The sequence below is a fragment of the Bos indicus x Bos taurus genome, chromosome 23, assembly GCF_003369695.1.
Source record: "Bos indicus x Bos taurus breed Angus x Brahman F1 hybrid chromosome 23, Bos_hybrid_MaternalHap_v2.0, whole genome shotgun sequence".
Classification (NCBI taxonomy): Eukaryota; Metazoa; Chordata; class Mammalia; order Artiodactyla; family Bovidae; genus Bos; species Bos indicus x Bos taurus.
The window spans coordinates 37,224,032-37,251,940 of NC_040098.1; the positions used below are offsets into that span (position 1 = coordinate 37,224,032).

At 41.9% G+C, this 27,909-nt stretch overlaps 1 long non-coding RNA gene across 14 annotated transcripts in view; it reads right to left on the reverse strand.

Annotated features, from left to right (window-relative positions):
• LOC113881407 overlaps positions 1 to 27,909 on the reverse strand; it is a 527,961-nt gene that overhangs the window by 282,969 nt on the left and 217,083 nt on the right. For 2 of the 14 annotated variants that reach the window (XR_003508025.1, XR_003508021.1), the window contains one exon: positions 4,259 to 4,524. The exons of the other annotated variants lie outside the window; for them this stretch is intronic. This is a non-coding gene — a long non-coding RNA (uncharacterized LOC113881407). The remainder of the gene's footprint in view (positions 1 to 4,258; positions 4,525 to 27,909) is intronic. 14 annotated transcript variants of the gene reach the window in all.

Genomic DNA, 27,909 nt, shown 5'->3' on the forward strand with positions numbered 1-27,909 from the left:
TGCTTAATGTCACACATCTGGTCGGTGGGGAAGGCACTCTGACTCCAGAACACCTACCCACGACCCCATTAACGTGAAATGTCTCAGCACCATTACGATAGCCACAGTTTTGAGCCTGGGACCCTCTACAGTTCTCGTTTTGTCCTCAGTCAAGCCATACCATTCGGCGCACAGACCACATCATGGGCCCAGAATCTCCTGAGTTTGTGAAACTATATTCTTTGCTATACAACATTCATAAAAATACAGACATGAAAGCCCGATTTAATTACACCCTGCAAGATGTGTATACAAGTAAAATAAAAAAAGAACAGAATTCAGAAACTATTTTGTAAACATCATACAATAAAGTAAAAACTAAGAACTAAGCATTCATGTACTAGTAATTTCCATTTCCAAAACAACATGAACCTGCAGACAAGTGGTGCAAATGGTTCAAGAAGCCCCAATACACCCTTCACTCGTAAAAGTTTCTTCATACAAGTGAGCCCAACTGCCCCAGTAATGTTCTTCCTACACACAGAATCTACCCCAGGACCTCACTGTGTACTTAAGTCTTTCTCTCCAGTCTTTAATTTGGAGCGGTAACCAGCTCTTCGTTAAAGTTCATTTCCCTTACATCGAAGATTGCCGGCTAATTATTTTTGTACAATGCCCCTCAAATGAGATTAGCAAGGTTCTCTCATGAGAAGATTCAAAGGTTACATTTTTGGGGAAAGATGCTGTGTTCTCACCACACCTCATCAAGTAACACATAATGTCAGTTTGTCCATCAGTGGTGACGGCAACTTTGATCACATGATTCAGATCAAATCTTCCAAGTTTCTCTAGCGGAATTACTGGGCTGCCTGTCACAGTGAATAAGGATTTGTGGACAGCTTGAGGTAATACAACTATCTTGATCCTCATTCAACTTCACTCACTGGTTTTAGCGTTCATTGATGTTTCTTAGCTATATCCTTATTAGAAAGATGCCAAATCACCATGTTTCTAATCTCAGCTTTTTATTCAACAAATAACATTCTATTTTTAAGGAGAACTCCCTCTTCTCATTTATTCATGCATTTACTGACATCAACATGGCCCCATACGTTCTTGGTTTGTTTAGTCAGATGTAATCTGTAATACTATTTTCATGTCCAAATTGTCTCAGGTTTGATTAGTGGGAATGCCTTCAAGCAGGCTGCTGTGTTCTTCTGCCACCTTTCCAATATTCTCTGAGAACATCTGTCTTTCCTGGCACGAGAAGATATTCAAAACTCATTTTGGGTCTTCCCTGTCCTAGCCCTAGAACAAGATTTTTTTTTCCGAAGTCCTGTGGTTTCTTTGAGCAAAGACTGATATTTAGAAACTAGGATCTGAACAATAAATGTGTTCATCTTCACAGGGCTATCACTGCATCCTGGGCCTCTTAGTGAGCTGAGTTAGGAAAATGGGTATGTTGTATACTTATGCACATACATGTACATATATATACATATATGTGTATATATATGTACACATACTTTAATATTAATTTTTGTTTCTATATTTAAAATTAAATGTCATACACATAACACTTCTACATATTGAAATTCATGACTTCACTCATAATCCATAGCACAGAGCTCCTTCTAGCTTTTCCCTTTTTTCAATTTGTAGCTTCCTTCTCTGACAGTAAGAAGTCTGGTTCCCATTACCTTCAATATATTTGCTTATTGGCCTTGCTGGGCCTCCTTGCTCAGGCCTGCCTAATGGCTTTTTAACTAAGTTAAATGAGGAAGGAAGGAAGGAGGCCTGCAAGCAAGCAAGGCTGGCAATACCAAGTCTTCGAGATTTGGTCCTCTCCTTATAATAAAAACACAACCTAGGCCCTAAAATGAAATATCTCAACCCTGTACCTCATTCCCTAGTGACAAGGGATAACAAAGTTTAAAGCTGTTTTCCAATGGCTTGTCATCTGTCTTTCAATGCGTGTAAGACACATAATTGTTCATACGCTTACAATAAAAATAATTAGCTATTGAGTAGTGAAGGTTTCGAGAATCTGCTGTCAACTTTTTCCAAAGAGATCAAAGAAATTCTAGTAAATCCTCAGTGAACAGCCAACCCACTTGTAATGAAATGGGGAGAGTGGGACCCAGAAAGGTCACAGGCCTGGCCTGGAGTCACAAAGCTAATTAATAGCAAAGTACCAGCCGACCCTTAGGTCCCTGACTGTCCCTATCTGTGTGCCGTGCTACCTTTGAAAATGTTCTCATACAATTTTAAAACATACCCACTGAAAAACACATATGCTGCAAGCCCTCATGAGCAAAATTTATACCCACGAATGCAGCAGGCCTCCTTTAAATAACTAGAAAAGAACAGTCTCTTCCATGGGAACATTAATAAAACAGTTACTCAAATGCTGAACTATAAACGTAGCTCACATAACCAACAAGCGTCCTTTAACTTTAGCAGTCTGCAATTCCTCCAAGACGTCAAAATTAGTATCAGCCAGCAAAGAACAACAAAGAAGAAACACACAATAGAGATGGTAAAACCACCTCTCTCCTAAGCACGCTGGAAGGATTAAGATAATGCTCAGGAAAGTATTATGTAAATTGAGCTGTGCCCTACAGTTCTAAATGGCTCTTTTTCCCTTGATGTAAATAAGGAGTTTCTGTGCAAAAGGCTGATTAAACCAACTTTGTGCCATGTGGTATCAGCTCTGGCACCAAGCTCACACCAAGGACTGCACCAAGCAGGTCATCCCAACTTGTGCCAGCCTAGTCTCCCTGTTCCCCAATGGTAAAACGGAAGTGACAACATCCAGCGCCTGGAGCTGGTATGCAAATTAAATAGAAAAAAAATCAAGGAGAGCGAACACGAAGCCTGGTGCCCAGTTAATAAATGACAGTCACCACCCTCGTCAAAGCACCGCCACCACTATCTCTGTGATCAGAGTTATCCTTATTATGTGCAGACCTTATTTATGCGCATAATGCACACCACCGGCCAGGAACAAAAGCTAGCTGAAATTTGCTACGGTCATAAAAAAAAAGGGAGGGGGCCCGCTCAATTTGCGTTTGCAAGAGGATGTGTAGGCAACTCCTAAATCGTTTTCATTTATTCTGGATCTGGCCTCATACAATCCTGAAGGAAGATCCCAGTTTCTAACTCCACCCCCACCCAAGACATTAAACATGATCAGTGAACCCAGATATCTTGGGTCCAAAGATGTCATTTATCTTACATGACGTGATACTTTGAAACTCAGCCACGCAGGGGGCTCATGAAGGATGAAATTTCAGACTAGGATTAAAAAAAATATATTGAGTTAATTTTATGGAAAGGCGGAAAAAACGATAAAACCCTCAGAAGATTTAAAACAGATTAGGGACAAAAACAGTCTTCAGGCAGGCCAAAAATGGTGGCTCTCTTAATACAGGACTCCTGGCAAACTGAGCTGTATTTTATTACTTAAAGTTTAGCTATTTTTAACTTTTTTTTTTTTTTTTCCTTTTCTGAGAAAAAAATAATATGTCTGTCTGATGTTCAATGAAATACCAGGTGCGCCATGGTTTTCAGTCTTGTTTAAAAAAAAAAAAAAAAAACACCATCTATTGTCGCTCATGGGCTTCAGCCTAGCCTGTCAAGCAGGAATTAAAATCTCTTTAGAAAGCAGCTTTGCATGGTTCATGTGTCAGGCCGACATGAGCTGGATCAGCTTACAGAAGGGGCCAGAGATAAGGCACCCAGAGAAGGTTAGAAGGAAAGAGCCCCCAGAAAAAGAGTCTATGATTTCTTTACTCATCTACCCCACTCTCATTCCCTCTCCTTTGTAAGAACTGGAGCAAAGGGCAGATGAAAGAGCGATTTCTTTCCCTTGATTAATGACAGCACGAGATTCTGAAATTAACCCATCAGGAACAGGTCTATTTCCTACTTTGAAAGATCTATTTTTCTGTAAAAGTCACAGAAGAGAAACCACATCAGTTTAAAAGCCCACTATCAACCCTCTGATTTTATTAGGTGCAAAAGCACCAAGCCTGCAGAGGAGGACAGTTTGGTTTATTTGAAAAGAATGCATCAAATATTAGCTGAAAATTGGTTGTAAATGGGGCCACTTAAACCTCCAAGGCAAGGAATTGCAGGGGCTTGGGATTAAAATTGCAGGAAGCCAGGAAGAAAATTGAGGACAAGGAGATGACGACTGAAGGGCTTAGGGCTATTATCTCCGAGAAGACGAAGAACACTGAGGCTTCAGGGGGAAAAAAAAAATTACATAGGTGACCTTGAGAACAAGTCTGGACTGAGAAGTCAGCTGGGTGTGGCTTCCTGTGGTGATGGAAGTAGAGCAGGCGGAATCCTTCATTTCCAAATGGATGATGAAGACGTTTCAGATAAGCAGCTGTGATTCCCTTTTACGCATGCGGAGTTGCAAGCTGTATCTCCAAGAATACATGTCATGCAGCCCTTGTACAACGCTTCGTCTTCCGCAGCAATAGTTTGAAACTCTTCCATGGTCCTGGAGGATTTCATGACTTTGGACACAGGAGCCTGGAGATTAAAGATGGACTCTATTGACTAAATTACCATTCAGGCTATTTGTCTTCATCCTTTGTCACTCCACCCAGGATGGGGGGCCCCTAACTGTGAAGGAGACTACCTAAACTTCCTGAAACCACTTCAAACTGAGAAGTAGGAACAGATCTTGGATCTCAAGGAATGTAACCCCACACTTGAACTTCCTGGAGGTGAATTTACTTACACATTCCTTTAGACCAGTTCTTAAGTCAGTTAATATCCAGACTCTTTTATTAAAAATTACAGAGAAAAACACTTACCATGTTGCAAATTAGAACAAGTCTTTAATATTTATTAATTCATTAAAAATAACCTAAAAACATATTTACATACGTGAGAGACTTTTAAAAGCAATAATTAGATTTTCCCTTCAAAATGTAGTGCCATTGTTTTACAGTGTTGTGAAATTTTTCATCCCTGCATTAACAGAAGAGAGCTGAAGTCTCCTATGTGCTGCATTCAATCTGTTGAGACTGACCTTCTGGTTAGAATATGTAAATATAGCAGGAATGTGGAGAAATAACAATAGCCTTTTCTAATAATCTTGGATTATTCTTTCCCTTATACTACACCAAAACTCAACAATTGGTACTTCCCATAGGAATCTGAACCCTTATCAGTGAACTTTTAATACTTTCGATGTTAAGATCCTTTGATGGAATTACCACTTGATTTTTAACCTATGCCCAATTTTAAGACACCAATCATAGATTATTTAAAAAATACTGATTCACTGTGTTATAGAGAGGCTCCAAATGTACAGTGGAAAACTTCATGATAAATGTGAGAAAGAAGATGAAAAGGGGATATAACATCCTAGTCTTAATACGAAAATAGATTTGACCTTGTAGATCCACTGAAAAGGTCTAAAGGACCTTGTGCTAAGTCACTTCAGTCGCATCTGACTCTTTGTGATCCCATGGACTGTAGCCTGCCAGGCTCCTCTGTCCATGGGGTCCTCCAGGCAACAATACTGGAGTGGGGTGCCAAGCCCTCCTCCAGGGGCTTTTCCTGACCCAACAACTGAACCCTTGTCTCCTGCATCTCCTGCAATGCAGGCAGATTCTTTACCTCTGAGCCACCAGGAAGCCTCCCAAGGACCTCAGGGGTCTGTGGGCCACACTTTGAGCTGCTGCTTTAAGCTATCATGGCACCTAAAATGATTTGAGGTCAGAATGTGACAGCAGTTGGCAAGGTCCTTGAGGGATCCCTTCAGGGGCCAGTTAACATTTTTAGAAAGTGTCCCAGTTGACTTTCTACCTGGAATTGGTCAGAAAAATTCTAAATTTCAGAGTTCTAAATGGTGTCTAAGCTGTATACTAGAAACTGGAAAGGATACAGCCCAGTGAATTCGGCTTGTTCACTACTACAAAGCTATCCAAGTTTAAGTACTAACAACCATGTCTCAAGTTGAAATCCAGATATGAAAATAACATTTTATAACTAAAAAGCGAGAATCCTTTATTACTGATGTTTCTCCTCGTTGTGAAAGTTTGAGGTTTAGAGTTTAAAATCATTATTTGTTAGTGGCCCAAATACTACAAAGAGAATTTTAAATTTGTATTCATCAAACCCTGATAGCCTACATTCTTCTAAAGTCAGCTTCTAGGGCAGGGGCCTTAATAGTCTTGTTCAACACAGCATCTCCAGCCCTAAAACCAGTGCCTGTCGCCCATTTAAAGCCCAATAAATATTTGTGGAAAGAATCAGGTGACTTAAGTTGTATTTGAATACTGCTGAATTTTCAAAGGGCAAATATGACCCTGTGTGTACCATGTTAAAGAAATGAACAAGAAATCCAGCATCACTAATTCTGCAGGATAATAGCACTTTAATGGGTGAGGGGAAAATGGATGAACAGTTTAAATCAGCTTTAACCAAAAACTTGAACTCACCAGGGCATTTTCAGGGAACACCTCATGACATTCACATTTCATATTCAAACTCTATAATTTTTAATCCAATGAAACGAAGGAAGTCATTGAAGAAAAATTAATTTCTCCTGTCCACAGGCTGTTGCTACAATACACCTGATACTTGAGTAGAGCAAATTTTCTCTTAATCCTTTCAAGATTAAAATGCTAGGGAAAAGTTATGCAAGAAACAAGACCCTGACTAAAACTTGCACGTGTGTGTATTTTCATGTACGTATATGAACCCATCATTGCAGTTTTCCCTCATGTGTTACTGCTGCGTAAATGGTTCTGCTGTTCTTCAGTTCATAAGGGAAGAGAGGAGGAAGACAAAGAGGAGAGACGCAGAAGGCTGGCTTTACAACTGCTCAAGTATTTCAGAAGTTTTGATTATTTGGATTATACAGGCTTTTTTTTTTTTTTAATAGTCCTGCTTGGGGAGGGAAAGTGGGCCTCCTTGGTGAACAGAAGTGACTGTTTGTGCAACAGAATTGATTATCTGTTCAAGATGGCTTATGCGGCAGGACTATAAAAAATAGCAGGTGGCTTTGGTTACAAGAGGAGCCATCAGTCATCCTGAACTATTGACACATTTTTACGTACTGCAGTCTCAAATCACTCACTAAAGTTACCTATTCATCCATGAAATCTAAAATTCAGAGTCCTACCTAAGGGAAAAGGGGGAATTTAAACCAAAAAGTCGACACCCACTAGTCTTAGAACACCACTATACTTTAAAGCTAGTTGGAAGCCAAGGGTCGGTTCCCGTAGGCTCACCAACCCAGGGGAGAACCAGTGTCCAGCTACCACCTTGTTCGAATGATACCTCAGAGTCACTCATCCCAGGGACTGGGAAAAGCAACCGAACTTTACACAGCTTTAGCATACGACTGGGTCACGAACTAATACAAATTATTTTGAGTATTTCTTTTTCTTCAACAGCATGCCTGCATGTGTGGTGTCCAGTCGTGTCTGACTCTGCGACCCTACAGATCGTAGCCTGCCAGGCTCCTCTGTCCTCGGGGTTCTCCAGGCAGGAATACTGGAGTGGGGTACCATTTCTTTCTCCAGGGGATCTTCCTGACCCAGGGATAGAATCCGCATCTCCTGCGTCAGCGTCAACTGCATTGCAGCCAGGTTCTTTATCCCTGAGCCACCGGGGAAGCCCCGACAGTGTGCTTATCACTGGACAAGTGACAGATAAAAATCAATTCGAGCCTGGTCCAGAAGCTTAAAAATTACTAAGCGCACGCTGACCTTCCCGCATTATTAGAGACAGTCAAGTAACCCAACACAGAGCTGAGAATCTCCTTCAAGAGATGCCTAAAACCCTGCAGTGATGGCTGTGTGATTTCCCTGCCACAGGTCCAGTCTGCTGGGAAGGTCACCCGACAGCTAATGACCAAGGGCTGGAACTTTCAGGCACGTAATGCTGGATTTAAGATGAGATGGTAAGTTGTTTTTATGGACCTTTTTTCCCCTAATGTAAAAATTCTCCATCTAGGCATTAATTAATGAATTTTGTTACATCTTCGTTTCCCAAGTGTAAGCTTCTTCCTTAAATTAAGCTCTATGCAACCCCTTTTTCGTCTGCTTTCCAAAATTGGCCATCACTCCCCAGGACTCTAGTGTTTTCAACCTCATGAAGCAACTGAGTCCCTCTGCCAAGTGTTTCCTCTCTTTCTCTCCATTCTTCTCGGGACCCATACCTGGGCATTGTAGAGTTTATCAGGATCTTATCCAGCAGAAATCTGGACAAGAAGGGGTAAGCACAATTGTCAAAAGAAACGGAAGTTAACATAGTAAACAGAAGAAATTGTCACTAATGGTACAATACGGCGTGTCTTTTGATTTTCTTTTTCTTGGTTACTATTGTCTCAAGGTGCGGCTTCCCTGGTGACTCAGACAGCTAACAATCAACCAGCAATCAAGGAGACTCGGGTTTGATCCCTGGGTCAGGAAGATCCCCTGCAGAAGGGAGCGGTTTCCTCCCTTTCGAGGAGGGGCAGGAAAGGCGTGGCTGAGAGCAGACACTGAATGAGTCTTGAAGAGGACTCAGCTGGTGGGCTAGGAGAGTCAGAGAGCAGGATAAAGGACAGAGCAGGAGACAGCAGCAAGGGGAACACGTGTCTCGAACATCTTTCTGACATCCCTGTCCTCCACCTTTCAGATCCTCACAGTCCGCAGGTCATGACTTTTCTAGCTCAGAGATCTCACAGGAGTCCCATCTTTCTCCTCCAGCTGCTTCGGCTCTAGCAGAGGACTTGGTTATGCAGTGAGCACCACTGACACAGTCCCCTGTTCTTACCTGCCCTGGACTCTCGCCCTCCTCACCAGCCTCCCATCAGTCAGGCACTCCACTGCCTACACCCGCCTCTGGAAGGCGCAAGCGCCCATCATCTCCAGGTTCAAATTCTAGAGCCTTCTTTCTCTCTGGCACTGACCCCTCAACTTCACGTTCCACCACCTGACTCCATCTGAGGCGGTGGATTCAGTGTCTGATACCTGGAGAAGGCCCTGAGATGGGACCGTGGTAGTAACCGTCTTGCAGAATTAAAGGTGAAATGAGAGTGCACACACCAACACAGCACAGTGCCTGGCGCTCTGCGCCTCGCACAGGAAGGGTGGGGAGAGGGGAGAAAGGAGGGAGCCAAGAGGGCTACTTTGGCTTCCAGATTCTCCCTCCAAGACAGCCCTGCCTCCTGTCCTTTTCCGGTCCTCATCCTTAAAATGTCCAACAACAATTTCACTCTGCTACAGTAATCTCCCTTCTGGGAGTACAATTCGGTCCTAATTTTCTTTATTCATTATTGATCCTGACAAACCTTAATCCTCATGAATCTGCTCCCACATTTTTTTTTTTAAAGGAGGAACTATCATTGGTCTCCGTTTATCCAAGCAAAATAACTACTCCCTCCTCATTCCACAATTAGTTGGTCACCAACTCCTTTAAAATTCTGATTTTCTCAATTCCTCTCAAGTACTCCCCTCTTCTCTCCATCTCCAATTTCCAGAATATTCATTTCACAAACAGGACACTAATGAATAAAGACTCAATTTATTCACAGAGAACTTCATTGTAATGTGTGACATCGTATAGCTGTTGTGACAGTTAAATGAGGTAACATAAGAAAAATTTAGAAGTTATCTTTAAATGCAGACACAGGCTATTGTGCTATTTTATTAAGGCCAGGGGAAACAAATTTTAATAACTTAATGGTAAATTGGCATTTGAAGTTATTGAAACAGTATCGAGGCAACAACAATAACAAAAATCTCAGATTAGACCACCTCAAAGTATTTAGGCTTCCTCTTCAATACAGTGGAGTAGATTAGGTCAGACCAACCTTCCCAACAGAAAACAAAATAACTACAGGGAAAAACTGTTACCACAGCTTCTGTCTGAAGGATTTTGAGGATCATGAAGACAGCAAGATTACACAGGCTCAGTCCCTGTGTCGGGAAGATTCCCCTGGAGAAGGAAATGGCAACCCAGTCCAGTATTCTTGCCTGGAGAATCCCATGGACAGAGGAGCCTGGCAGGAGTTGGACACGACTTAGGGACTAAAACAACAACAAATGACCCTGGTAAGAACAGATCTGATGCTTCCTGTTCAACAAACACGTCTGCTGATTCTGCTGCAGACAGTGGAAGACCTAGCAAGTTATAAGCAAATCTCACATCAGAGTTGAGCAGGTAAAAATTGGAGTTCATGGTTTGCTAAGAGAAAGGGGCCCTGGTAACAACCCAGAACTTTGGCTAGGATTCCTAGAAGTAAACCAAAGGAAGAATAAGCCAGAAATGGAGCAGCCTCATGAAGACTAAAGGCCACCTTTGGAACAGTTTAATCCTTGCATGTATTCAAGTGCTCTATCCTTCCCCTGCCTGCCTCCCAGAAGAAAAGTCAACACGTCAGAGGAAAATATCATCCAAAGCTAAATGCTATCGCTATACTTTTAAGACACAGTGCCCAGCAGTCATCTGAAATAATCAGGCTTGCAAAAATAAGACCTAACCAAAAATCAAGAGAAAAATAAGAAACAATAGAAACCGACACAAAGGAAATTCAGACACTGTAGTTATCAGATGACTTTAGAATAACTGTGAGTAGTCAAGTTTAATGAATTGCACAACTAAAGAATTTCAGTGTAAAATGAATCAAAAGGACATCTTATAATTTAAAATACAACCACTGGTATGAAAATATTCAGTATCTATTTTTTGTTCAATATATATAAATTTATTAAACAGCCTACCATGTACACCTGGAGAGAGAAGACGAACTGGATGCTACATTAGGAAGAAATATCCAGATAAAAGCATCAAAAGAAAAAGGGAAAGCAACACAGGAAACCTAGGTTAACATACATGTAATTAGAATACCAGAGGACAGAAGGAAATGGGGTAAAAGCATTAACTGAAGAGATAACGATACGAGATTTTTCTAAAATCGATTAAAAAAAAAAAAGCACAGATTCAAGAAGTGCTACAAATCTTGCGTTAGGTAAACATAAGGAAGTTTAACCGAGACCATTATAGAAAAGCAAATGAAAACTGAAGACAAAAACAAACTCTTACAATCACTAAGAAAAAAAAGTGAACATTATTAAATCTGTTGGGTGGGAGGATGGGGAAGGTTTAACAGGGAGACGGTATTTTCAAATGGCAAAAATAAGACTGTGTGCCAAGACTGTGCACCAAGATTCAACAGAATCATGGTAGCCAGAAGACATGATGTCAGAAATGCTATTTTAAATGCACTGAAAGTGATTTCCAAGAATTCTGTACATAATGAAAACAGAGGCAGTATAAAGTCCTTTATATAAAATCTGAGGAATCTTAACACCAGCAGACCTGAAGAAATACTAAAGGGAGCTCTTAAGACAGAAGGAAAGCAATCGCAGATGAAAGCTTATCGTACAATTCTCTTCCCAATGAGTATTTTTAAGTAGATCTGAAAATACCAGGTTGAAGATCTGTTAAATATTTGTCTTAATGACTTGAATAGCAAGACAGGAAAATAAATACTGAAAATACAGAATTGTAAATGTGTTTAATATTCAAATTTCAAAGACAATCCCCCATATACCAAAAAAACTAACCGACTCACTTTTATTGAAAAGCATTTTATGACCTGAAGCTAGAGTACACTTGCCCTCAGAATACCCTGCATTCCCATCCAATCTCTTCCAACCATTAAAATTTGTCCTTCCTTCAATCTACTTTTAAGTTCCCCTAGCAAACATTTGTCAGCTACTGTATACCTATTTTTGTCAATTTTGCACTAGGTGCTGTGTGAGTTTATTGGGCATAAAGATAGATTGTACCCATGGTCATCCCAAGTGTAGAGATTACCTGACTGTACACAACTGAATATATTCTCTCCCTCTTTTAACAGGAAAAACTCTTAAAACACCCATGACGGCCATTCGTTTTTGTTGTGTTTTTTTCCTTAAACCCATCACTACACCACAATCTGTCTGAAACTCTTGCATGGGTGATCTCTACACATCATTTAGCACAATTCTGCACACCAGAGCCTTCACATAAATAGCCACTGAATTAAATCTTAACAAAAGGAAGCAATGAGCCCCAACTCTCATCACAGAGCTTAACAAAAACTCCTTCATTTCAGATTTTTTTTAAATGAACTGTATAAGCACTGGGTGGGAAAGTGCTGACTTGTAATATGAACAATATTTTAGCCACTAAAAAGCTTGATACATTGCAAATATATTACGTAGGTCAAATCTCAACCTTAAAGACTAGGGTGGATCTAATACACATGAAGTCATCTTCCTATCCAAACGCCTATGGAAACTGATCCATCTTAAAGTCTTCATAAAAAACATCTGATGACAATTGACATGCAATAGAAACCCTTACCCAGTCAGCATCTGAAGCACAGATGAAACTGTACCAACTTATCTTCCCCTTCATTCTGAGCTTTGAAATAATGCTATTAATACTTTTGCCCAGGTTTCTGCCACTTTCAAACAATTCTGAAGGTTATTTGCAAAGTGAAACTTGGTGTTAGTTTCCTTGCGTATTTACTTAACCTTCAAGGAATAAAACTGTTTGAAAGACAAATCTAGATTTCAACACATGGTGCTCATAGCGAAAACAAAATTCATTGCAAAGGTCTGGACATTTGAAGTCTCACCTCCCTCGTCTCATTTTACTATATTAATTCTGTAACTCAAGCTTTTAAAAAAAAAAAACATCATACAAAACTCCTCCATCTGACTTGGCACTCTGGTATAAAACCAGCGTAATACCACTTCTTTCCTTTTCATCTTCCCCAAACGCTGGTTTTAGTGTTTCTACCTTCAGGTAGAAAGCTTTTTGTTTTGTTTTAATACACGTGCATATCTCCTAATAAGACAGACAATGTAGTAGAGTAGGAGAAGCCTCAGGTTTAAATTCAGCTTTGTGTCTCATCCATAGTTCTACCAGTCAATGTCTATATGCTGTTAGACATATTGCCAAGATACTCAACTTTCTTGGCCTCAGTTTCCTTATCTGTAAAATGGGCTAACAGTATTGAGTTCTAATGATTGTTTTCAGACTAGAAACAACAGAAACTCTGAACACAGTATTGATATGAAAGAAAGATAGATACATACATAAGTATAGACATACATACATATATATACTTACCCTTCCTTTCCATCTGCTGTCTTTTCAGTACCCTATCCAAGGAGGATTTCTGTATTTAAGTGTAATCTTGGCAACCGTGTTTATCTCTCTAGGTTAATTTTGTATTTCACTGTTCTCTAGGCCCTCATCTGTGTTCAGTTTAAGTATCTGAGTCATTAATACTCATCTCCTTTCCCTGATATTTCTTCTAGGAATTATGGGTATGTCCTCTATTGTGTATGAGAATGGGGAAGGTATTAAGAATGATCCACAGGTTCCTTATAGCATCCCTCTCCTCAACTACATGACCAATTTTGGCTTATAACTGTGAAGATCAAACTGGCATTCCTTTTCAACATGCGCCCTTCCTGTCTCCTCAAAGGATGCATTCACCCAGATCCATGAGTCCATCATTTTTATATACAAGACATGATCCAGAAAGTCATAACCTGTTTTTAGTATCACTTACAAAGGCAGTTGTTCCTTTCATACATTTTTCTTTTACCAAAATTACAATATTGATTTTCCTACTACCTTCTCTCTCTAAAGCCCTCAAATGCCTTCGGTAGCCCATTAAGGAAATCCATATTTTATAAGGCAAAATCAAGAAGGTTGTTTCAACTACAGAGCTTTTTTAGATCGAGGGCCTTGTTACGTCGTATTATAAGCATTTTACATATAAGAACACATCTAATCTCACAAGTCCAAGCAGTATGTTACATTATAATGCCCATGGAGTGAACCCAGTCAGAAATAGAAAAACAAATACCATATATTAATGCATGCATGCAGAATCAGAAAAAATTGGTACAGATGATCTTATCTACAAAAGCACAAATAGACACACAGAAAGAGAACAAACACATGGACACAAAGGAAGGGAAAGGGGGGTGGGATGGACTGGGAGACTGGCACTGACACGTATATACCACTACGGATAAAACAGATAACTCCTGAGAGTCTACTGTATAGCACGGGAACTCGACTCTGTGGGAAAGGGGGGTGGGATGAACTGGGAGACTGGCACTGACATGTATATACCACTACGGATAAAACAGATAACTCCTGAGAATCTACTGTATAGCACGGGAACTCGACTCAGTGCTCTGTGGTGACCTAAATGGGAAGGAAATAAAAAAAAGGGGATATACGTATAGCTGAATAGTGAATATACGTATTCACTTTGCTGTAGAGTAGAAATGAACACAACATTGCAAAAGCAACTATACTTTAATAAGTTTTTTTTAAAGTAAATACAATTCAGAAATAAAGAAATATACAGAAATGAGCTAAAAAGTGACACGCAGGTGTCTACAGAGAAGGCAATGGCACCCCACTCCAGTACTCTTGCCTGGAGAATCCCAGGGACAGAGGAGCCTAGTGGGCTGCCCTCTATGGGGTCGCACAGAGTCGGACATGACTGAGGCGACTTAGCAGCAGCAGCAGCAGGTGTCTAGTAAGTGACAGGACAGGCACTCTGATCCCCACAGCACCGCTGCGCCATCAGTGGCCCTGGGGTTGCCTGTGCGCTTGAAGCTGGTCCCGACAGCACCGTCCTGCAGAATGCTGGGGTGATGGGACCTACGCTCGGCCTCAGCCTTGCACAGGTGAGAGTCCTAAGGAAGCAGGGATTCCGGGCAGGGCACCAGCCAGGAGTCAAGGTTTCCTTGAAAACACCTGAGCTGCCTCTGCGTCTCACCCTCCACTCTGTGCTCCAGCTTGAGGATGCGCGAGGGGGTGGATGGGGTTTACGATCCTCACACTCCCCTTGCTCAAGGTCATGAGCGTGGGAGGAGCATCAGGAAAAGCCTTCTTTCTCCAGGAAGGCTGCACTTCCTTGGAGTCTCACAGAGGATCTTCTATGTCATCCTTCCTACCTCTGACACAGCACACAAACCAGCGTGCACAGTTCAGGCTCCTGGACACAGACCTATTCCTTAACTCGTGTGAGAGTCATGTGTATTTTCCGCATGGTGCCAGGTGGACCGTAATGTACTGTACGTTTTTCTAGACATAAGTTATACTCTCATCACAATCTTAAAATGATATCTAGTGAAGCCCCAAAACCACAAGCGAAATTTCATTTTTTAAATATTTTAACACATCATCTTCGACTTAAACCATCTGATAAGGATATTATCGGAACAGAGAGGCAGATCTTCGAAATGTCTTGATATTTAGAAATGTGTACTGAGCTAGGACATAAACAGAAGCTAAGATCTTCCAAGTTCCTTAAATTGCTCAATTTTCTGCTTCCCCCAATTCACTCACCCCAAGATCCAACATGCCCTGCTACTTGTCATTGGCTGAACATACATTGTTCTCTCACACCTGGAATGTCCATCTAATTCATTCAGCAAATATTTAGTCAAGAAACAGAGCTGAAAAGAGTCTCTGCCTAGTGGGGAAAAGATATCATTCAAATAATCATGCAAATAATATCAAAGCACAGCTGCGATGACTGCCCTAAAGAAAAGGTACTTGAATGAGCCAGCTCTTCTCATAGAAAAGATATGACCTGGAGAAGTCAGACTGGCCTGAGAGGACTGAACCAGGGAAGACAATGGGAGTAGCTTTCCCAACAGAGGGAAAGGATTGTGCAAAGGCCCTGGGGTTAAGAGGAAGTTGGTGAATAGGAGACACCAAAAGGAGGCAACACCCTTCTCTGCTTTCAAAGTTCCTTCTTTTCCATCCCATGCAGCTCAAATATCACTTCCTCTGGGAAGCTATTCCCTCCTCTCCATTTGCACTGTAAATGGATATACCCCACATACCATTATAGCATGTCTTTTATCCTTCCGTTAGCACTTAGCTCACTATATTGCAATTATCTGTTTACACATCTGCCTCCTCTAGACTAAGAATTCATGGAGGACAAGAGCAATAAAGCATTATCTGTGTGTCTGCATACACGGATGGGTGTATTTTAAATGCTCAGCAACTGTCTCAAGAATGAACTAGGATGAGAGAACCATGCTAGGCACACTCAGAAACATTTTACCTTGAGACTGTTTTACTTTGTGAGTTGATCTAAAATTTTTGCAAAGACTCAGATGTAAATAGCAACTTTTAAAAAGATCTCTCCTACCCCAACCTTAATGAATCATAAGGTGTTATTTACTGAAGCGTCAGAAACAGCTGCCCAGACTGTGTGAGCACAACGTAATTCACTTTATAAATATCACACAATTATCTAATTTCTAAAAGTCTCTGCATGCTTTGAAAGGTGTTATTTTGGAAACAAGTCCTGGCCCATCCGAGGGAAATTCCCTAACTAGCACTGTCATCGCTAAGTATATCCACAAAAACTCGGAAAGACCAGAGAGGAAACATAAACTCCCTGCTCCTCTGTGGGCATTCAGAGTGCTTCCAGCCTGGCATGGGTGGGGGGTCTCTGCACACTCACCCCCCCCCCCAATCCCCCCAGTGAGGGCTGCAGTCACCTAGCCCACCTGCACTTCCAGGTACCAATTCCAGAGTCTGGCTCAACTAACCCTCAGCTTCCCTCCATCAGAAATGCCCCAGCCACCCCTCGGCAGCTGTTTGCCTGCCGGCCTTTGTGTGATTGGGCAGTCAAAGCTGTGGTAAGGATTCGGGAACAGAGGCAGGCTTGTTTTGCTGGCCTTTCTGCTGAGCCCTCCAAATGGGAATCGCAGCCTCTGAGGTTTTCCTTACATGGTGTCAGCAACCCCACTGCAGATCCGCCTCCCACCTCCGAATCCAATCCCACCCTTTTAGGGAGAGGAGAAACAATGCAATCAAGATGAGGGTATTCCTGCTGCAAGCCAATCCCCAGGTTCTCTGGCTACTTGATACGGGCTAGGGAGATAGGGCTCCCCCCTCCTAGGTCTATCTGTACCTGACATCTTTCCAGGATCACCGGGGAGGTGAGCCGCGGGAGGAGTGGTAACTGGAAACCGCGCCTCCTGGAGCCCGGTCTGAACACAAGCAGATGTGTGCTTTATCGTTCCCAGGCACAGAGAGGCAGAGGCTCCTGAGCCCTGGAGCAGACACGAACCCTGAGAACTGCACTCCCCTCGGCCTCTGCTCACCACTTCCTCCCCGACTGGTCCCGCTCCGAGGGGCAGGATGTGCACCGCCTGGGAAAGCAGCCCTTGGCCAGCCCGGTCACACGCTGCCCTCTGATCTCTTCCCACCAGACTGTGTTACTTTGTGGGCTGGCTTTTTTTTTCCCCCTCCTTAATCTGGCATCCATGGAAGTTAGCACTTTATTACAGATTTCCTGCCTTTATTTATCTCACTTAATTATAATATCTCCTGGGAAGAAGGAGCCTCTGAAATGCCAGGGAAAGGAGAGCCAGGCTGGGTTCTAAGGGAGTCGGGGAGGCATCTCAGACCGGGTGATCGCTCGGGTTCACAGACAATGTTGTGTATCGGGGTTGGTTTCACAATAGGGCATGGCTTAATCCACACTCTTAGGATGGGAGCTGTTTGTCTTACACAACCGGGGTCCTTGGACGTGTCTGTCTCCTCTCGCAGACAGGACCAGGCCAGGGGGAAAACTGAAGCGGGTGCGGTTCCTCTGGTTGGCGGGGATTCCCCAGCACCCCTCATGTGAACTTCTGCTCCAGGCCCATCCTCAGAGGCCTGTATACACACTTCCCACACGCTTCCCTTCTACGGACAAGAATATCCCCAGGGATAGGTCAGAATAAAGCCTCCTCCTGCTCAGTGAACTCTGTGTGCCCTCTGCCCTCTTTCCAAACAGGGTTACCTCTTTACCATGTGCGTATAGTCTACACTACATGCCCTAATGGGGCATTTATCACCTTTTTTTGGCTTTGAATATTTTATTTCCTTATGAACAGAACATTCTTGTCGGTGTCTTGGGTAAACTTAGCATTCTCTTCTTAGCTTCTCTCATGTTGCATGCATGCGTGCCCAGTCATATCTGACTCTTTGCAACCCCATGGACTGTAGTCCACCAGGCTCCTCTGTCCATGGGATTCTCCAGGCAAGAAGATTGGAGCAGGTTGGCATTTCTTCCTCCAGGGGATCTTCCCAATGCAAGTACCGAACACATGTGTCTTGTATCTCTTGCACTGGGCAGGCAGGTTCTCTATCGCTACTGCAACTTGGCAAGTCCACATTACGGCCCTACACAACCTTAAAGACTAGTGACTGAGACTGAATTCTACAAGCATATCCCATAATCCAGGTGACAGCAAACTTTCTATTCAGGGCCAGACAGTAAATATTTTTGGTTTCAGCTTTGTCTCAACTACTCAGTTGTGATCTTATAGCCCCAAAACTGGAGAAGGCAATGGCACCCCACTCCAGTACTCTTGCCTGGAAAATCCCATGGACGGAGGAGCCTGGTGGGCTGCAGTCCATGGGGTCGCTGGGAGTCGGACACGACTGAGCGACTTCATTTTCACTTTTCACTTTCATGCATTGGAGAAGGAAATGGCAACCCACTCCAGTGTTCTTGCCTGGAGAATCCCAGGGACAGAGGAGCCTGGTAGGCTGCCGTCTCTGGGGATGCACAGTTGGACATGACTGAAGCAACTTAGCAGCAGCAGCAGTAGCAGCCCCAAAACAGCTATAAACAATATGTGAATGTGGACATCTCTTTGTGCCAATAAAACTTTATTTATAAAACCAGCTGATGTAATTAACAGTTGAGCTCATCAACATTACCAGTAATATTAAACCCTAGAAGATCCACACTTCCATAGCCCAGTCCCAAGCACGGTTCTGTCGCCTAGAACTGAATTCCAACTAACTGCAACCCAACTGTGCTGAGTTTGCATCTCAGCAAAGTGCATGTGACAATAATCTTGCATTTGAAGACCATGTTTGAGGACTGTTGAATGCCTCCAACATCCACATAAATCTTTGTTTCCTCTTTAAAAATAACGTTGCGTTTTAGGAAACCACGTGGACCCAGAAACAAGCCCATCAAACAGCTAGAAGGCACAGAAGTGGTATGAACTCGGAAAAGGTACCTAGTCTCCGTGGAAATCAAACCCATGATCCTACTTCGAATATACCCATTGAAGCTGGTCTGGCCTATACCACCTTTTTCACTAACTTGCTGAAGCACCAAGCTAGGCCTCAAGGATAAAAATACTTCATGACAAAAGTACATATCCAGAAAACATCAGCACTGCACCAGAACTTACAAGTCATCTGGGAAAACCGCCTAATTTATACAAAGAAACTGAGGTAGAGAGAAACTGTCACATGCCCAAGATCACCAAACTGTTGTAGAGAGGGCATGATCACACGCCAGTGAGCCACGTGCTCTAATAAGCACAGACCACGTGAACTACAGCTCAACGCTGTATTCCCTGCCTCAACAACAGTTCCTGGCATGAGAACACACGAGGGATTGGTGATAAACGACAAAGGACCCAGACCTCCACACTTCCGCATCTCAAGTGGTGTACACTAATAAATCCCTTGCTCCTAAAGAATGTTCTATGTGTAACTTTCTTCCTGATGTCGAATCGTGCGCTTGGCCCCCTTCAGACACCACAGTCAACTGCTGAGCAAGTCTAAGTAGCCTAAAGGAGTCGAAGCACCACTCCAGGCGGCCAACTCCATCCTAAGGAATTATTTATGCCTGATGAGCCTCTGTCTGCAACATCAGTGATGTCTGGATCTTCGAGGACTACTCACAGAGGACTCCGCCTAAGTGTTCTAAAACACTGTCTGCCCAGGGTTTCCCAGGACTTGCCACATGGAAGCCTGATTGCTTCGAGAGGTTGTGGCTTATTTCACATTATCTGCACCCACTCATCCATCACCATGAGACAGTGGGATACAAAGCCAGCTCTTCAAAGCAAGGCCGAGAAGGCACTGACTATCCCTGACTGTTTGCCACATTGTCCCGCCCTGACAACAGACAGGACAGGTGCTGTCCTGAGAGACGCGGCTGTGTGAGAAGCCCTCCTTCTTGACCACCATCACATCTAAGTGCCTTGCCCTGCTCCACCGCTGAAGGTCAAGTGGAAACATTCCTTCCACAGGTGTTGGCCTTTTAAAAGGAATGCAGACGTCGAGCTCCATTTAAGTTTTCAAAATATTGCTTTTTCTTTGAACTCGGAATGTGTAACTTTATCCACAGACGGTGCACTTCTACATTCACCCAGACTGTTTCTATGGCATGGCTCTTCACAAAGAGGGGAGAATGGCAGTCTTCACAGAAAGGAGTGGAGTATTCAGCCCCCACCTCTGGCACTCCTTACTAAGTCCACAGCAACGATCACTCAGCAGGAGGCCGTTAGAGAACCAGAAGTCATTAAGGGTAAAAGGTCCCTCTCCCTAATCTCTGAGTCTTTTACAGAAAAACACTATCAAAAACACTTGGCTGACTTACAATTCTGCCAACCTTCCCAACTGTTGCAAAGCACCAAATGATATTATATCAAAGGCAGAATAATTAAAACATCTAAAAATATATGACCTCTGGGAATAAATATTTTAGATAACGCTTTCTCAGTTCTTTGTGCTTTACTGATCTAATGTGCTTCTGGAAATACTGATAATACCACATGCACCCCCAAAAATAAAGAATGCTGATACCCTAAAAAGAAACAGGCAGAGGTATTTTTCGTTTCACACACACACACAATTTTCCAAGATGGCACACATACACAGACACACCTTGACAGAAGTGAAATGCCAGATTTAAAATAAATTCAAAACATTTACAAGATAAAATTCAGACATCTGAGCAGGGGTTTTCCCACAATTAAATATGCAATGTTATCAACAAAATCAGTTTAAGACTGCCTGCCCAATATATAAATTTCCCTTTGTGTTTGAAATACTTTTATCAGATAAGATAGCTTTTGTTTAAACTACTATTTTCAGAATTTGCTTTGGGGGTTTTGAATACACACAAGAGAAGTAACTTGAGATTTCCTACCCTGCTTTAAAATGTGTTTCTTCTGTCTGTTTGTATTTAGTAATTTCCTGTCAAATAAGCTCACATAATTAACTTTCCTTGCTCCAATCTCTTTTTTCCCCCCCTCTATTCCTGCTTCCTGAGGATGGTAATAAAATGCTGATTACATTCTGCTGCTATCTGCCTTTTCTCCGTCGCCCTCCAGCCTTCTTTGTTAGAGCCCACTCTCAGGTTTCAGCAGTTAGACTGGGAGAGACCTACAACAGAAAGGAAGCAAGTCAGACTTGGGAACTTCCTGCTCATTCACATTTATTGGTGGCCCCATGGCTGAGCTGGGGCCCATCAAGGAGTGGGAGGCATGATTTTTTTTTTCCTCCCAAATTCAGTGAAATCCAAGGACCAAATTCCACCCCCACGCACATCAGCCATTTCTGATATGTATGGGCATGCCTCCCTGTCATTCCTGACCAGAGGCTGAGATGGTTGGGAAGAGCAGTCATCTTGAGCATCTTAGGACAGGAAGAACGCCCACCAACATTTACAAAAATAGAAAATTCTTGCATATCTGGCTTTTCTTTCATATAGCTGAGCAGATCAGCACATGTTACTTCTTGATAGTTAATCTTTCATTTCATACTAATTGAACACTTCATAGAATTTATGCAAATAATCTGCTAAGTTTTATTACCTGAGCATTCTAAAGCCTATGACATGAAAGGAAAAATCAAAAGTGCCGTGAATCCATCAGATTTTAGTGTTGGTACTTCCAAAACACAAAGACTAATCGCTTTCGTGTACATTCAAGTTTCTGAGCCCGAGAAGACCCCTGGAGAAGGAAATGGCAACCCACTTCAGTGTTCTTGCCTGGAGAATCCCATGGACAGGGAGCCTGGCAGGCCACAGTCCATGGTGTCGCAACAGTCAGACATGACGTAGCGGCTAAACCACCATCACCAGCTTTAGACATGGGCAAACGTCGTGTGGACAAAAGTCACCCTCAGTTGAAAAACAATGATACATATTAAACTCAGAATAGTAAAGCTGCTCTTCCTCATTTCTTACAGATAAACACAGATGTTAAAATTCGAGCTGCATCATCATATAAGGGAGTCAAACCTTAAAATTCCAAAGGGTCTCCATTCTGTCCACTAAACATTTGAAGATGTAAATATTGGTGACCGCTTATCACGATGGTGCCTGAAGTTCACAAGTGACACATCCCATGGTTCCAAATCCATTGCAAATATTAACAGAGAAGTCCCAAGAGACAAAATCATAAATACTTTCCTGGACTAGAATCAGACCAAAAAACACCAACTAGCAAAATGGTAAACCACAGGACGCTGGAATCCAGAGCTATCTAAGTCAATAGTGGATGAATCTGATGCCTCACAGGCCACTGAGCATACTCCATAAGCAAGCAGTTTCACTCCAAGGTTTATGCCCTGGAGAAACTCTGGAATATGTGCATCAGTTGATAAGCACAAGAGTGTTCTTAACAGCACATCTACTGCTAGCAAAAAATACAAAAGCTCACCAATGGGAGAACAAATATACTGTAGTATATGCAGATATAATATTCATTTCTATAGCAGAAAACGTGCTGCTACAGGTATTACTGATAAATCACAGAGACATGATTTTGAATGAATACAGCATAGAAGACTGCAACGTGCACCAGTTTTATGACATTCTAATATAGGCAACTCTAAATCTATTAAACCTATTTTTAAAACATATTTAAACCTATTTTTGAAAACCCAAAGAGTGTGTTTTTTCCGCAGAGTATGTGCGTATTAGGGCAAAAAAAAAAAAAAAGACTAAATTCAGACCAGTGGTTTTCTTTGGGGAGGAAGTAAAGGATTACAGAGAGGTAAACTGGACTGCATTAGGAAAGTCTGTGGTGAATTACTGTGTATTCATTTAATATTATGTTTCATAACACACACATACAGTATGTGTGTGTTTACTGTATCAAATAAATTTTTTAAAAATTCTCCTTCAGGAAAAGGCCAAGAAAAGACCTAAGAAAAATGATGGTAAAACAAAAATCAACAAAAGCAAATATTAAAGCACTTCAGAGAAATAAAGTGAAGCCAATGGATTAAAAAAAGCATGGGAACATAAGGAACAATAAAAAATCTGCAAAATATCAGTAATTTTGATTAAGAAATTAATAGCCTTTTAAGTTAAATTGGGTAAAGTAAAAAATCTACAAAACAGAAACAAGATGAGGGAAGCTGTTTAATGGATAGGGTTAAGGTATTTAAAAATATGATTTAAAAAGGAAGTATAAGTAAACTCTGTCGGGAATGATAAATAGCATCTAAAGACACAGCAGAGATTATAATCAGAAGACCTAAAACATTTGCCAACAGAACGTTAAACTACAGTCTATAGTCTATCAAACTATCACAGCTAATAACTGAGGAATTAGTACATTGCCAGTTTGGAAATCCTAATGAAAAAACCCATCTGGGTAATAATTATCAATGGCTGTTAAAATCGTAAAAAGACAACTAGACATCTTGAGCCTTCCGAATGAAGAAGACAACATTCCCAGTAATTCTTATACTTTATACTTATACAGTGGAGAAGGCAATGGCACCCCACTCCAGTACTCCTGCCTGGAAAACCCCATGGATGGAGGAGCCTGGCAGACTGCAGTCCATGGGGTCGCTAGGAGTCGGACACGACTGAGCGACTTAACTTTCACTTTTCACTTTCATGCATTGGAGGAGGAAATGGCAAGCCACTCCAGTGTTCTTGCCTGGAGAATTCCAGGGACGGGGGAGCCTGGTGGGCTGCCGTCTCTGCAGTAGCACAGAGTCAGACACGACTGAAGTGACTTAGCAGCAGCAGCAGCATACTTATACAGAGAATCAGAAGTCCAAAGGCAATTAAAATTTAGAAAAATAATAGAGGGAACATGCCTTATAAGGAAACACGATTCTAAGAAGTCAGTTATTGGGACAAAGTAACATGATGCAGGGACAGACATTTATGGAGACAGAATCAGGATTCCCAGTACAGGCTCAAGAACCTGTGAAGACAAAAGACAAAGCCCTCTCCCTGCACAGCCTGAAATCTAGGGTTTGGGAACTCTACATGACATGCACAAACACAAGCATTACAGAGGACAGAAGCCTGAAGAGCACTGTCTGGAAATGTTCGATGGGGTCAATGAATTCTGAGGACAGTGAGAAACGCAGCGTGTGCCTCTGTCACAGATGCGACATGAGGCTAGGCCTTCGGATGGATGGATGGACAGAGGGACGGCAGCAGTGAGAACAGGGATGAGGGACACATGAGTGACCACAGAGAGATGATACGACCATCTGGAGAGCAGCAAGGGGAGTGCATCGACAGATAGTGAAAACACAAGATGAGATGGGAGAAAATGGAACCAGATTTGAATTCCAATTAATTCAGACATTTCTATCCCTACCACTAGACTGGGCACTGAGCAGAAACAGATTTAGGACCCACAAGGTTCCAATTCAAGACTCATGACTGATGAGTGGGGTATCCCAACCCATATACATCATCACCAGCATTATTATTACATGACAGTACTGTGAAGGAGCCAAAGAATGTTCAAACTACCACACAATTGCACTCATCTCACAGGCTAGGCAAAGTGATGCTCAAAATTCTCCAAGGCGGACTTCAACAGTACATGAACCTAGAACTTCCAAGTGTTCAGGCTGAATTTAGAAAAGGCAGAGGAACCAGAGATCAGATTGCTAACATCCATTGGACCATAGAAAAAACAACAGAGTTCCAGAAAAACATCTAATTCTGCTTTACTGACTTCGACAAAGCCTTTGGCTGTGCGGATCATAATAAACTGTGGAAAATCCTGAAAGAGATGGGAATACCAGACCACCTTACCTGCATTCTGAGGAATCTATATGCAGGTCAGGAAGCAAAAGTTAGAACAGGACACAGAAGAATGGACTGGTTCCAAATTGGGAAAGAAGTACATCAAGGCTGTATATCGTCACTCTGCTTATTTAACTTATATGCAGAGTACATCATGCATGCCGGGACGGATGAAGCACTGCTGGAATCAAGATTGCAGGAAGAAATATCAATAACCTTAGATATGCAGATGACACCACCTTTATGGCACGAAGTGAAGAGGAACTCAAAAGCCTCTTGATGAAAGTGAAAGAGGAGAGTGAAAAAGCTGGCTTAAAACTCTACATTCAAAAAATGAAGATCATGGCATCCAGTCCCATCTCTTCATGGCAAATAGATGGGGAAACAATGGAAAGAGTAACAGACTTTATTTTCTTGGGCTCCAAAATGACTGCAGATGGTGACTGCAGCCATGAAATTAAAAGACGCTTACTCCTTGGAAGGAAAGTTATGACCAACCTAGACAGCACATTAAAAAGCCAAGATATTACTTTGCCAACAAAGGTACATCTATTCAAAGCTATGGTTTTTCCAGTGGTCATGTATGGATGTGAGAGTTGGACCATTAAGAAAACTGAGCACCAAAGAATTGATGCTTTTGAACTGTGGTGTTGGAGAAGACTCTTTGGAGTCCCTTGGACTGCAAGGAGATCAAACCAATCAATCCTGAAGGAAATCAGTCCTGAATATTCATTAGAAGGACTGATGCTGAAGCTCCAATATTTTGGCCACCTGATGGCGAAGAACTGACTCATTGGAAAAGCCCCTGATGATGTGAAAGATTGAAGGCAGGAGGAGGAGGGGACAACAGAGGATGAGATGGTTGGATGGCATCGCCAACTTGATGGACATGAGTTTGAGCAAGCTCCGGGAGTTGATGATGGACAGGGAAGCCTGGTGTGCTGCAGTCCATGGGGTCACAAAGAGTTGGACACGACTGAGAGACTGAAGTGAACTGACTGTGAAGGAACAAGGGTCCCGAACTTGAAATCAAAACCATGGGTCCAAGCCCTGGTCAGAACAGCATAATGGTGTAGCCCAAGCTTGGTCTACATCTGCTTCTGTGCTCAGCAGGATCTTGAGATACTGCTTAGTGTCTTCATGGCTCAACATCCCATGGGTAAGAGGACAGGGATAATAATACATTTCCTAACAGGACTAACATGAAGACTTAAAGTTTAGTATGTTTAAAGCACTTAGAAAAGTTCTCAGGAAACAGAATGCACTAAATAGACCTTTAGCTGTTACAATCGCCAGCTTTCTAGTTTGATGCCATTGAGTCCAAGTCCTTGAAACCTAAGCTTCTGCTGTCTTCTTTATAAGAAGACAGTATTCCTGTCCTCAGAGCATTGCTATATGGTTGTAGAAGCAAATAAAAGGAAAAAACAAGCCTTCTAAATTACCAATATTATACCAAAAGTAGTTATAAAACTAAGTTTTACTACATTTCAAAGCATCAAAAGCTCGTTCTTTTTTTCTTGTACAGGCTGATGTGTGTTAACTCCGTCAGTTGCTAAGAACTTCATATAGCAATTTTGTTTCAGAAAACTAGCCATTCTCAGCTTATAATAATTAAAAGAATCTTCTCCATAAATCTAGCACACCAATCAGCTGGGTACAGTGCTCCAATGTCCAACCATTAGGGATGTCTAACAATGTAGTTAACCTTTAGCAAAAGTATGCAGGCACACTGGCAACTAGTACAGAGTTAAAAGATGTTAATGTGTCTTTTTTTAAGTACTATATGCAATGTTTATTCTCTTTTTATTGTTCCTAATTGTTTTTTACATGTAGGAAACTCAGGGCAATTTTTTGATGAAGTTGTCTTTTCCGAAAGTTCATTTCAGGATATGAGACGAAATGAAGCACTGCTGCTTATGAAGGAGGCCATCTGAAGGTTTCCAAAAGCAAAATTAGAGAACACAAATATATCCATGGAAAATAGACAATGTTACAGTCAGTTTCCTAAAATAACCACACACTCCCCACCTCTGACCAGTCCTAATCCACTCTCAAACCTGCCTCCAGATTACTTAAGAGCAGCTTAATAACTCTGGGGATTAGCCAAATCCTCTGCTCTTTTCCTCACCAGCTCCCCAGAACTATCTCCATCTTTTCCACGTTTGAAAATTCTGATTGTAAACTGCTTTCACCTAACAATGAAAGAGATGACAGGAAGGCAAAAGCCATATTAAATTAGTCCATCTTTCTTTCAGGCAGCTCTGATGAAAACCTTAGGAGGAAGTAGAAATAACTGACAGATAAAACTGAGGGCTTGGAATCATTTGAGCAATACATGCCTGATAAATAAGGAAAAGTATATCGCAGCATATAAGCTTTTTAGAAATGCTGAAGTCTACCAGATGAGTCTCTTTTAGATCTACAGAGACAAACCAGAATGCCTAATTCATAAGGAACCAGGTGGAAATGGTAACACCACATGTTTTGGGTCTGAGAGTATGTACTGGTTTTTCAACTAAAATCTAACAATAAAAGGTAACAAAGATAATCCACGTTTGGAGCCCAGGAAGAGGGGAGGGGAAGCAGTAGAGTCCATCAGCCAAAGGAGACGGCAGTCATCAGCAGTATGTCACACTCCACCATGAGAAAAGAAGCCCAGATGTGCAGAAGCTAATATATGATGAAGGTGACTGTTCTGTGCATTTGAGAAGGGATGGTATTTTTTATATATATATATATATATACACATTTTTTTTTTATATTCTCAACAAATGGCTGGTTCAAATTTGAGATCCATCAGGGGGAAAAAAGTGGTCCTTTATTTCACAGCATACATACAAGTCAATTCCAGGTAGATTACAGATCTACATGTGAGAAAGGATCAAGTTCACAGAAAACACATAGGAGAGTAGCTGCACAATTTGGTGATTGAAATCTAAGTGCTTACACAGAACACAAATGGCGTCAATCAGAAGAAAAGACCGATGAATATGAGTAAATTAATATTAATCGCTCCTGTTCATCAAAAGGCACCATTATGAGAG